The following is a 13463-nucleotide window of genomic DNA, read 5'->3' on the forward strand; positions in this document are numbered from 1 at the left end:
GTTACCAGCGACATTTACCCTAAGAAGGTAACACAGGAAACGGACACCTACTCTATCTGGGCCATTCGTGCTCCGAACCCACAATTGACAGGTCCTTAAGAGACACACTCACTGCTGTCCTCGGTGACCCCATAATTACTGTCACAGCACGAATATCGCAGCGAGGCTGTAATGAAACAGGATTGATCGAAGGCCTTGTCTGTAATGAGGATGTAAGTGGTGCATACATAAGTGGAAAGTCTCGTAAAATAATAATAATAATAATAATTCTTGTGTTTGATATAGCACCTTATCGTGCCTTCGAGACATCTCAAAGCGCTTCACCGAATATACTGTATTGACTCTATATCTCGTGCAGCTCCTCCTCCCCCCACCCCACCACAACCTCCCCCCCGGCACCACACTGAAGCATCAGCCAAGACTATGCAAGTTAAAGCCTCGACGTGGGATCTTGAACCCACAACCTTCTGGCTAAGAGAGATTTACTGACCGTTCCAGGCTGACAAGCTCCACAGCATGGCAGTGTAACACGCTCACACAAATCCTGGCTCCCTTTGATATTTATTCATTAGGATTCTCCGATGGGCTCGTTCAGTGTAGGTGCAACTCTCGAAGCTCAAATAAGCAGAGAGCCTCGAAATCGAGGCTGACATAAAGAAACACGAAAGAAAAAGAATAAAGGGCCTTTCAGCCCATTAATAATAAAAAAAAGCCTTGCGTTTGATCAAGACTGATCCTTCCACAGATTTAACTTGACTCACCTTGTACTCAATATATGTTCATTCTCTCCTATGAAAAGCTATGCTTCAATACAGTCCGAACCCCAAAGGAAATCACTGTTAATGGTTCGTATGAAGGCACAACATGCAATGGCTCATTATATAGGCAACCAGCATAGGCTGTCCTCGACCAAGTGTTAATGCTGCAATGTTCAGTCTTTTCCAAACAGTGCTGAATGTGCACACAAAGGATGGGGAGGCGAGGGGAGGGGGTTGACAGGAGAGAGAATGCAATTCTCTGTGTGTTTCATCCTCATAAGATAAATGGGGAGTTACCCAAGGAGTGGGGGGGTAGGGGGGGGCGGCGGCGGGGGGGGGGGGGGGGTATGTTTTATCCGCGGCAGAAGAACGAGCTAATGCGAGTTTCTGTTTTGTGTATTTTTTTTAAAAAAAATGTGTAATTGTTGGCAAAAAAAATCGATCCGCTTCAGGATTAATAACAGATTTAGGGGGAAAAACAGACGAGTTGTGAATGATAATGGCTTTACGCTGCAGGATGGCGCAGCCTGGGTATGCAATCAGCTCCTCGCTGAATTTCACAGCCAAAATTCACAACATCTGCCTGCCCTTTTGGCATGATAATAGCTGTTCTTCGAAATTCCAAACAACACTACTTCTGTTAAATCCTGTCGAGTGCGGGATCTCACTTGCGGCAAACTTGCCGTAGGAATTGGCTGCTCGTGAACCAACTCACTTCATTAATCCGTCCTCTGTCAATTCGACAGCCTCAAGAGCCAACCGCATCAGATCTACGCTCTCGATATAAACCTTTGGCAACCAGGCTATCCGACAAGAAAAGTCCAAGCACAATTGGGTGGGAAGTGTGTGCGTGTGCGTGTGTGGGAGGTTGAGGTGGTAACTTATGCGCTAATTCTTTATCGGGTTCTTTACAAAGGATCACCAAATGAGTTTGGACGAATTTCAGACCATTTCATCTCATCCTTCCCGAATACTCCCCCTCCCCCACCCCCCTCATCATCAACTGATGCCGAGTCAAAACTCGGTGGGTTCCAAGCCTCACATCGGGAGCTTTGAGCTCACGTGGTCTAAGCTGACGCTCCAGTGAGGCGCTGGGGGGAGAGTGCGGCCTTGATGGGGGTGCCGTACTTTGGATGAGACGTTAAACCGAGGTCCCGTCCGACCTCTCAGAGGAATCTAAACTTCCCCCCCACACCCCCCACCCCCCCCGGGGGCACAACTCGAAAAGAGCGGGCAGGCTTCTCTTCTCTCAGGGCGTGTTGCTGGAAAGGATCGTAGATTTCCCTCGTTAAATCAGTCGGGTTGGAATGCCTTCCCTCGTGGCTCTGGCGATCCTTTTCAACAATAAATAAACTGAGGCACAAGCAGAAAAGCACATCGCTCTGGTTTGCTGACTCAGGGCTGCAGGCTTTGGCAGCACAAACGTGACAGAGCAGGCGGTGGAGGTTTTGGGAACTCAAGCTGATTTTGTGGGGGAGGGGAATGTGGGTTGGGGGGGGGGGTGGGGGGGAAGAGAGGAATTGAATTTAAATTGAGTGCACTAGTCTGGCTCAGTTGGTAGCGCTCTTGCTTTTGGGCCAGACAGCTCTGGAAGGCTACCCTACACGGGGGCTGCTATATCAATGCAAGTTGCTGTTGTTGTAGTCGTCGTAGGTTCAAGACGTTGAACCGAGTTCCCATCACCCAGATAAACCTGGCCATTTGCCCGACGCCCCTTTGCGCGCAAAATTGGCCGCCGTGTTCGCCCACACTGGATTAACGTTCCGTAACCCCAGCCCCTCGGAGGTCATTTCCGCCTCCTCTTACGGTGTCGTGGCTCAAGAAAGAGCGTTCATTCACAGTATTGCTCCGACGCCGTCCATAGGTGAGACAATCTAACACCTTTCATTGTAATAATCAATAAATAATACTGATAATAATGTCCTTACATTTGATGTAACGCTTTTTCACGTCTTCGAGACGTCTCAAAGCGCTTCACAGAATAAACAGACTGTAACGTGAATTGACTGCATATTTTGTGGGCGAAACGCGGCAGCCAATTGCGCACAGCAACGTCTCACAAAACAGTCGTGGATTGAGCGAGCGCGAAAATTTATTTTCTTTGAGGGATTATTATCCCCGAAAAATAAAGGAACAAAACTGGGTCTATTAAGCGACTTTTGTGAAACATGTGCGAACACGGCTGTTTTATACGAGTCGTGGAAAGCGCGCGCGCAAAGAGGCAGAGAAACACGTGTTATTCAGGAGACCAACGAAAAAGGATTTGCAGTTGTGTAATTCCTTAGTCGTTAAAAAGGCGCCAGTTAATTCTCCCTGTGCACATGTTTTACACAACTCGCGTAATAGACCAGAGAGCAGAGCAACCGGAAGGCAATATAATCCTTGATACAATGCCTGCGAGCGATGGACTGAACGGGTCATTTTTCACCAGAATAAAACCTGCAGTGACGAAGCCACCGATTGTTCAGCGTCTGCCTCAGGCTGTGAAAAACGACCCCGTAAACGGGAAGAGTCGTACCAACCGTCATTAGCGGCAAGTTTGAGACACGAGAAGAGCTTTAATCTCACCAAACTCAGTCAAGCTTCATCCTGGGTTTCACCCACAAAACACACAGTCGTTACGCTTTACATTATATCCTGATGTAAAGGCGCTACATCAAATGTAAGGATTATTATTATTATTATTGGACTCCAACAATTTCAAGTGGGCTCCCAACCCCTTCAATGTTACGGTTCCCTTTTACAGTCTCACTCAGGGGCCCACTCTTCTTCATTAGCATTTGTTTTTGTCGTACACCATTCCAAACAGCATCCTCTGTTGCAAGACAACTCTCTCTGGAGAAAATTTCCAGGTCCGGTCAAAGAGGAACAAATGGAGTGGAAAGAAAAATTTATTTTATTTCCAGTAGATTCGCGATATTTTGCGAGTCAACAAAAATCATAGCGTTTGCCAAGAAAGGTTACGCTTCGATAGGTTTTATGCCTGCATCTGGATTAGGCCTGAATCAGTGTTTCTATCAAGCCTAGATTAAAAATAGCCAGTTTGCAAATCTTTGTACCTCTGGGCATTTAATCATCGTTGCAGAGGCTCAATCCCTTTTGGGACACGGATTCTCTCAAGGCGTCTCTATTCCAGGGATGACAACAATTAGAGAAGATAAGGGACTGTTCAGTCTTGAAAGGAGATGTTTCAGAACATACCTTATTGAGGTGTTTAACCTTTCATTTGGGATTGAGAAGGGAAATCTGGAACAATACTTTCCCCAAGTTAGCGGAACGAGAAGGCACAGATTTAGGGTTGGAAAGGGAGCAATTTCGTGACAGATGCCAGGATTAATTTCTTTACCCAGAGGGTAATTATCAACCGGTGAGCAGGAAGGGTCGTTGAGGCAAGGACCCTGGAATCATTTAAGGAACAGTCTTCATGCTGTGATAGTGTATTTTGTAAGGATAATAATAATAACCCTTGCATTTGATATAGCCTCTTATCACGTCTTTGAGCCGTCTCAAAGCGCTTCACAGAATATACTGCAAAGTGAATTGACTGTATATTTTGTGGGCGAAACGCGGCAGCCACAAACGGTCATGGATTTTGTGATCTTGCGACAAGTTCTGTTACGTCAATGGTTTCAACATAATCTTTGAAAGCATAGATTAGTCTAAAGTCCATAGCACCAGGACCAGGCAATCCTAGAAAATTCAGCAAGTCCACTTGATCGATCAAGATCAGGAGAGAGCTGCGCACAGCGACTCAAGACCCGACTGTATTAGCACAGAAGAGAATAAACGCAGGCTTTTAACCAGCGGACTGACATCACACAGCAACTTTAAACAGGAATCCAACCTCAGGAGAATAGAAAGCTTTCGTTCGTAATAAGACTGATGAGTGGATTGTTTTTTTTTCCTTTCATTAAAAAATAACGGGCTTTTAAAGAGCAAAAAAATCAATCCCATTTTTGATATTGCGGAAACCAAAAAGGCAAAGCCTTCTCCCAGTGATGGGGCTGCCCACAGTGATGGATAACTGTGTCCAACCCATCGCTGAAGATCTTAGCAATCAATCGACCATTTTTAAAAAGAGGAATAAAATTATAATCGTTTAACGATTTAACAGAGAGGTGTACGGCTCTGTAATGGCTTCAAGTGTTTGAACCATTAAAATCAGTGAAGCTAATTCTACCTGGATAACAAATACCCTTTGAAATACAATAGTAATGATAATAATCCTTGCATTTCATACAGCGCCTTATCACCTCGTCGAGACGTCTCAAAGCGCTTCACGGGATATATTGTAAAGAGGTTTGACTGTGTGTATTTCGTGGGCGAATGAATTCGCATGGCAATGGACCATAAACAGCCATTCAGTGAGTGGCCAATTTTATCTAAAACAACAACAATAACTTGCATCTATATGCGCCCTTCCCGAAACAATCCAGGGGATTGTTAGGGTCCAAATCCTTGACCGTCCAGTGCCTTGAGATGTCCTCCCGACATGAAAAGCGCTTATCGTGTTCAAATGCCTTCACTCCCTGGCACCTCCCGACCTCTCCGACCTCCTCACTCCCCTCACAGTTAAGCGCTCTGAGACGCCACCCTCGCGTGGAGGGCGCTATATAAGCGCGAGTTGTTGTCGTCGTCGTATGTAATTCATTGTTGTTGGCCACAACACTCGGGAGAAACCGCCTTCACTCTTCAAATAAATCCAGGGCAGGTTCCTAATGAATCAGGTTAAAGTGCAACGTCCTTGATTGTGGGCTGCGAGACTGGATGCACTGTTTCACACAGCTGTGCTTTACATCTGTTTGTTGGGATGCTACTGTGCACAAATTGCCTGCCACATTTGCTACAAATACACAGTTATAACGCACTCACCGGTAAAAATCCTGCGAAGGGCTTCGAGACCTCGCGGCAACACGGGCAGGTGCTACAGCGAATGCAAGGATCGTTATTGTTATAAGGCGCTGTATTGAGGAATATAAGAATTATTGCTCTTATATAATTTGGGGCAAGTTTCATTGGAGTGGATCAGTGCATCCTGCTAATGCGTCAGAGCTGGCTGACAGGACGAGGGAAGGGGAGAGGGGGGGCTAAGTGAGGTTTCATTGTGCATTTCCACCTGCAGTCTGACTCGATTCCCTACGGAGTGTGTGTTATAAGCTCCCCAATATGCTCTGCTCAACAGCTGTCACTTGTACTGACCGAGAGCCACAGAGGCAGGTGGGCTTCGAACCAGCCTAGATGCGTCCAACACGCTTGCCACTAAAACGTTTTTTGTCAGAAAAAAAAACTTTTTTTGGGGGTCAAAAAAACCAAAAAGATTCTTTTTTAAAAAAAATACTCATTTAGCGAAAAAACAAATAGCCCCCACCCCACCAAAAAAAAACATCCTAAGACCCGAAGGAACGAATATCCATTTGCGTTCTGGTTTGTTTTGAGAAGTTTTCAAATCGAGCAAAGGAATTGAACGCACAGAGCTTTATACCTTAGCTAATTGAGTGAAGGAGCAGTTTGCAGTCTCTCGCGCACACACACACACACGCGCACACACATAGACATACACGACACATGGCACAACAATGGTCTGTCTGTCTGTCGTGCCAACCCAAGTAAGAGCCAAACCCGACTGCACCTGTTACCTCACAGCACCAAGGGGTCTCTTTAAGCGTTAAAACTGTCTTGTGAGGATTGGCAACGTGGAAGTGACTTGTGAGGTTTAACCTCTCCAATATTACCGTACAAGGTCGGACGGTCCGTCTCTCCCGCTTCAATATTGAAGAACTTTTAACACAGAGAAGACGAAGGGCGAGAGGTTAGCGGCATTTGTCGCCTGCGTGCCCAGCAAGCAGACTCAAACGCCCATGCGCGCAAACGCACACGCATTCACGCACGCAGACACCCGCGCGCACACACGCACACGCTCGCGCGCGCGCACGCAAGCCATCACAAAAAAAGGGAACTGGGCAAATATTTGACGAGAGAAATGTTAAGGGGTTCCGGGGATAAATGTTTATGAAAGTGGGACTGAACGGGTTATGTTTTCGGGGAGGTGTGAAGCCACGTGGCCTCCTTCTGGGCAGTAAGTACGAGTGGTTTTATATTTCCCCACACAACGATAGCTGCGAACGTTATTGAGAGCAGAGCGCGTGTGCGTGTAGTTGTGCATGTTTGCGTATGTGCTGTGTATGCCTGCGTGTGCATGTTTGTGCGTTTGCTTAAGTATTCTTGCTTTTGTGTGTATTTTGCGCGTGCGCGCGTGTGTCTTTGAGTGTGTTCGTGTGCACGCGTGTACGCTTTTGTGCGTACATGCGTGTGCGTGCTTGCGTTTTCGCAAACAGTAATGATGTGGCACAGCAGCCCAGACTTGGAAAATAATTCTAGGAGCTCAGCATTTTCCTCCTGACCAGTTTGCGATGTTTGTCCATAGATTATTATTATTATTATTATTATTATTATTCGGTTTTTTGGGCCATATTCTAGCCGGTCAACAACAACAACAACAACAACCAGAACAACAAATTACATTTGTATAGCGCCTTTCTCATTTTCTCAGCTGGCATTCAGAGGCAAAACAAGCTCAGTGATACCCATGCCGTCCAAACCCATTTAATAAAAGGGAAAGAAAGCAGGAAGCCAGCTCGGATGAGCCAGTAAAATTTATCAGAGCACATCGCTCTGATTCTCGAAGCGATTCAGAGAATCAAAGCAGAGTTGGCAAAAAAAAAAAAACACTCGTAAAAGAATTCGAACTCCACATCCGTCCTGGTTCAGATCAAACTCCGAAATCATTGCTTTCGGGAGATTTACAGCGAGTTCATACCCCAAGTGTCAGCACCTCTCGGCAGTGCAGTGTAAAGCATATCATGACTCGCAAGTGATCGCATGATCTGCCAGCACTCCCACTCGGCCAAGGAACGATGAAGACGAGTTGGTGGGGGTGGGGGAGGAAGGGGGAGGGGGAGGTGGGGGAATAAGGGTGGGGCGGGGGGGAGAGGGGGAAACAATTCAGCTTTTAAGAAAAAGTCATCAAATCCCAATCTTTTTTCACTCCCCCCACCCCACGTTTTTTTTCCTCCAGGGCGTACGCTCAACCTAATGAACGCCACATTCATTTGGGATAGAGCTCGGACTGTTCACTTTCCTCCCGTTTTACAATAATAATAATAACAATAATCAGAATCCTTGCGTTTGATACAGCGCCTTATCACGCCGTTGAGACGTCTCAAAGCGCTTCGCAGGATACGCTGCCAAGTGTATTTTGCGGGGCCGAACGCGGCAGCCAATTGCTCACGGCATTTTGTGTTCGACTCAACCCTGAAGCGTTGGGCGCCTGTTGAGAGCTTCTCCCTGGCTTTACACTGAAATGCCTCTCGACCCAGTGGCTGCTTCTTGCGCTCACTGCTAATGCGTTGAATCGTGCAAAAGGTCCCACAACACGGCAAAGGCTGAGCGTCAGGAATATCTCATTTTACTTTTCCCCAGCTCCTTAGCGTCCCCTCCTCTTGGTGCGAAATATTCCCAGCAAAGAGGCTGAGTGGGTAAGGGTAGGAGGTTGACCGAAGGCGCGGTCGAAGAGGAGGGTCTTGAGATGGGCACTGAAGGAGGCAAGGGGTGTGGGGGGGGGTCAAGGTGGGATAGAGTTCCAGAGGATAGGGGCAGAGAGGCTGAAGGCCTCTGGCCAATGGTGGGGTGGGCAGGGTGGGGGACATGGAGCAGGCCAGTCTGCTGAGTTTGAGGGAGCGGTCAGGTTAATATGGAGTTAGGCGAGGAATTCCGCAAGATTTGTTGGTGTTTAGAAGCTAATGCCACACTGGCATTGTGCCATCGCTGTGACTACACTGTGAGATTGACGTCCAAATCACTGAGGTAGCAATTCCTGTGTCAGGGAACCCATTGAACAAAAGACTGCTCTCGTCAGAGATATTTGCGTGCTCGCAAACCGATGGTCCTCTTGCCCATCAGTCCGGCTCGGAAATAAACCAATTACACAAAAAGACTGATCTGAAGGAGGCTGGAGGAACTGCGGAGTTAGATTTGGGGCGTTAGGGGGAGAAGAGTAATATTCAGTAAACGAGCAAAACCAACCCTGAGTCTATCCCACAGTCCCTTCTCCTCACCCTTCCCTTGCCTTCTTGAAGACCCATCTCGAGAGCCTCCTCTACGATTGCAACTTCGGTCAACCCTCCTACCCCTACCCTCCCCCCTACCCTCTACCCCTCCTGAACCCAACCCCCAGTTTAGCTGCAAATCCCTGACTGACCAGCCCCTTGGAACGTTCTCCCGACGTGAAAGGCACTATAGAAAGTTAATATGTTGTTATCGAGCATCTATAAGGTGTGAGCTCCAAGATCTAGAGTTCTTTTTTCACAGTGTAAACAGGGAGAAGTTATTTCCAGTGCGGGAGGGGGTGGAGGCCACAGCATTTAAGTTGAAGATGAGAAATCACTGGCTGCTGTAACGTATCTGGAGTCAGAGACCAGTTGTTTTCTGGCACTAACTTATGAAAGGGTTCGACGAGACCTGCATTGACAAGGACTCCTTCCACTGTCTGCGAGTTCAAAACAAGGGACATCAATACAAGGTGTTGTAGGGACCCCATCGGAACATAGAGTGCTGCTGTACTTTTAAGTGGAACCTTGTTAAAAATGCAATGGTAAACAATATTACTTCTTAAAAGCAGGCAGGTGTTAGTTGACAATAACCCGCGCGTTTGGTACAGAGCCTGTCACATCGGGAAGACGTCTCAAAGAGCTTCGCAGGATATACCGTAATGCGTAGCGACGTAAAGTGTGCCTTTGCAGGCCAGCGCATCAGCTGATTTGCACACAGCAACGTCCCACAAACAACCAATGAAGTGAATGACCAGTTATCTCCACGTCCACGAGGACACCCAAGAGAAACTCCTTTCTCTCTTCAATCAGCACCGTGGTTATAACGAAGCAAAGAGCAGCATTTGCAAGCGCTTTATATTACGATACGACTGTAATCTCTTACACTAGAAAAGGTTATGAATGGGAACTTGCATTTTTAAAGCACTTTATTGCTTCAAGACGTCTCAAAGGGCTTCACAAGGAATTATGGTTCGGGTTAGTGACTGCTTTGTTGGCAAGGACATTTCCGCAAGCAGCCACGAGCGAACGACCATGTTTATCTGAAGAAAACTCCCTTCTCCTTTCAACGCTGTCCAGGCAGAGAGGACACCTGGGCCAACTCTCCAACAATGCAGCGCTCTTGAATCTGCAGCCTTCTGACCCCAGATTGCTACCAAATAATCTAATTCTACAGTGAAACACAACGCAAGGTGAAGGATGCCCAGTATTTAGTGCCGATTATCAGTATCTGAATGATGCAAAAGGCTGCCATCGCCGTAAATGGACCTACTCTCTCTCTCTCTCTCCTGGAGGCCCGTAGCACAGTGGTTAGAGCGCTCGCCTCGCAAGCGAGAGGACCCGGGTTCGATTCCCGGGAAGGGCGAAATGTTTCCTTACTCCACACACACACACACACACACACATCTGTTTACCCAGCAGTAAGAATGAACCCAGTTGTTAGTCGATTGGCAGATCGCTTTCCGGGGGTAATAATCCCTTCCGAATAAAATAAATAAGCCATAAATTTGGTCGCTCAATCCACGACTGTTTGTGGGCCGCCGCGGTGCGCAAGCGTCTGCCGCGTTTCGCCCACAAAGTATACAGCGAACCCCGTTTCGCAACATGAGACGTCTGAACAGTATGATAGAGCGCCACATCAAACGCAAGGATGATGATGATTATTATTATTAGTAGTAGTATTAGTATTGCAAACGTTTCCAATGATGATAAGAGGGTCATTCATGTGCATTTCACATGTATCAATTGCCTCTATAAAAGCTAATGGCTTAGCAATGGTTCTCAGTCAGGAAATTCCACAGAATGGATTCTACACACAGTCCATTCTGTTAAGCTTTTGGCCTCAAAGACACCTGTCAAGGTCGTTCACAACTATTCGCTTTACAGATTATATAACAACACATTACATGTGTACAGCGCCTTTCACGTTGGTAAGACACTCCCAGGGGCTGGGCATTATATTATAAGGATTATATTATTTTGAGGGGTGGGGGACAGAGAGAGAGAGAGAGAGGGGGTGGGATTGCATTATTTTTTGTGTGTGTGTGGAAGAAAGGGAAGAGTAGAGAGGAAAGATGCAAAATCGTGTTTAAATAAAAACACACACACACACACAACACACACACACTCACCCACACACACAAGTCAAGCAGTTAAGCTGCGCAAATTGCTCTCTCTCTAACTTACTGGTGACATTGGGGGGAGGGTGTGGGTGGGGGGTGTGTGTGGAGGGGGAGAGGTACAAACGTGTCGTTGCAGAAATGACACAGTCAATTAAAAGGCTGCAACAGCTGAGGTATAAACATACTGTCTGGTCCTGTTGCTATAAATTGAACCAAGACTGCACCACATCAAGTGACAATTATATATATATATATATACTCACACACACACATATGCACACACACACATTATATATATATACACACACACATTATATGTATATATATATATATATTATATAACCCCCCACCCCCCCCACCCCCTATAAACCTGTCAGCCTGCAGATAGCTACTGAATATCACAGGGAGGACACAGGCATTTCACCCTCAAACCAGAAAAATCAAATGAAGTTATTTCCATTTATTCCCCACACACACACCCCCACACCCCCACTTCTTACTCGAAAAGACCACTGAAGAGTTCTGAATTTCCTTGTGGGTTTTGACAGCATGTCCAGCCTTCCCCCACCCCTCCACCCACCCTCTTTCTCTCTCTCTCTCTCTCTCTCTCCCTCTCTGTCTGTCTCAGATATGGCTCAGAGGCTAATTTCCTAATATAGAGAGGAAAAAAAAGAAGAATATATACAGCTCAGGGCTCCTTTTATTGCACAAATCCTTCAGCTTGAAGGTTGCCTCGACTTATTTGAGGGTTTATCTTGTATTGGGAGAGGGTTTTTTTTTGGGGGGGAGAGGGGATGGGGGTAGGGATGGGGGTGGGGGTGGGGGGTGTTGTTGCAAATGCAATGATTGCAAAAGCTACAGATGCTTTCATTTGCAAACCGTTAGATTGGAGTGAAATATTTATTATGAGTGTAAGGTCTCTCTCTCTCTCTCTCTCTCTTTTTTTTTGGTCTCTTTCTCCTTCTCTCCTTCCCTGAGAAATGCACCACATACACACAGAGAGAGAGAGGGAGAGAGGGAGAGGGAGAGAGAGAAAGGGTGGGGGGTGGGGGTGGGGGGGGAGAAGATTATTGAATGAAGATCGACTACGATTTAGGAGAGGAAAACAAATCAAATCAAATAAAATTGTACTTACCAAAAAGAAGAAGGTGAGTGAGATCTTTGCTGAAAGGGAGGGAGGGAGAGAGAGGGAGAGAGAGAAAAAAAAAGGAGAGCAGAGAGGAGGGTGTGGGGGTGGGGGGGAAGGTTGGATCCAAAAGGGGCTGCAACGAGTTACAGACACTGAGTGGGGAACAGAGAGAGAGAGAGAGAGAGAGCGAAAGATTGAGCGGAAACTGACGAATGGATTCGGCTTCAGATCTCAGCTGTGCTGGAGGTGGGGGAGAGGGCGTGAGAGCTCACAGCCCCGGGGGGGGGGTCTGTGTGTGTGTGTGTGTGTATGTGTGTCTCTGGCTGTCCTGTGTGTGTGTATGTGTCTGTCTGTCTATTCTGTGTGTCTGTCTATCCTGTGTGTGTGTGTGTGTGTGTGTGTCTGTGCTGTGCTGTGTTTGTAGATCTGTGCTGTGTATCTGTCCTGTGTGTCTGTGCTGTGTGTGTGTGTGTGTGTGTGTGTATCTGTGCTGTGTGTGTGTAGCTGTCCTGTGTGTGTGTGTATCTGTGCTGTGTGTGTGTGTATCTGTCCTGTGTATCTGTCCTGTGTGTGTGTGTGTGTATCTGTCCTGTGTGTGTGTGTGTGTATCTGTCCTGTGTGTCTGTGCTGTGCTGTGTGTGTGTGTGTATCTGTCCTGTGTATCCGTCCTGTGTGTGTGTGTGTATCTGTCCTGTGTGTGTGTGTGTGTGTGTGTATCTGTCCTGTGTATCTGTCCTGTGTGTGTGTGTGTATCTGTCCTGTGTGTCTGTGTGTGTGTGTGTATCTGTCCTGTGTATCTGTCCTGTGTGTGTGTGTATCTGTCCTGTGTGTGTGTGTGTGTATCTGTCCTGTGTATCTGTCCTGTGTGTGTGTGTGTGTATCTGTCCTGTGTGTGTGTGTGTGTGTATCTGTCCTGTGTGTGTGTGTATCTGTCCTGTGTGTCCTGTGTGTGTGTGTATCTGTCCTGTGTATCTGTCCTGTGTGTGTGTATCTGTCCTGTGTGTGTGTGTATCTGTCCTGTGTATCTGTCCTGTGTGTGTGTGTATCTGTCCTGTGTGTGTGTGTATCTGTCCTGTGTATCTGTCCTGTGTGTGTGTATCTGTCCTGTGTGTGTGTGTATCTGTCCTGTGTATCTGGCCTGTGTGTGTGTATCTGTCCTGTGTATCTGGCCTGTGTGTGTGTATCTGTCCTGTGTATCTGTCCTGTGTGTGTGTATCTGTCCTGTGTGTGTGTGTGTGTATCTGTCCTGTGTGTGTGTGTATCTGTCCTGTGTATCTGTCCTGTGTGTGTGTGTGTATCTGTCCTGTGTGTGTGTATCTGTCCTGTGTGTGTGTGTGTATCTGTCCTG

The 13463-nt window shown here is 47.0% G+C and overlaps 1 protein-coding gene across 5 annotated transcripts in view; it reads right to left on the reverse strand.

The window, feature by feature from the left end:
• LOC103183340 (coronin-6) overlaps positions 1 to 13463 on the reverse strand; it is a 52252-nt gene that overhangs the window by 36979 nt on the left and 1810 nt on the right. For 4 of the 5 annotated variants that reach the window (XM_007900771.2, XM_007900770.2, XM_007900769.2 and 1 more), the window contains exon 1: positions 12122 to 12364. The exons of the other annotated variant lie outside the window; for it this stretch is intronic. The gene's annotated coding sequence lies outside the window, so the exon portion shown is untranslated. Of the gene's footprint in view, positions 1 to 12121; positions 12365 to 13463 lie in introns of those variants that run through there. 5 annotated transcript variants of the gene reach the window in all.

The sequence above is a fragment of the Callorhinchus milii genome, unplaced genomic scaffold, assembly GCF_018977255.1.
Source record: "Callorhinchus milii isolate IMCB2004 unplaced genomic scaffold, IMCB_Cmil_1.0 Scaffold10, whole genome shotgun sequence".
NCBI classification, from domain to species: domain Eukaryota; kingdom Metazoa; phylum Chordata; class Chondrichthyes; order Chimaeriformes; family Callorhinchidae; genus Callorhinchus; species Callorhinchus milii.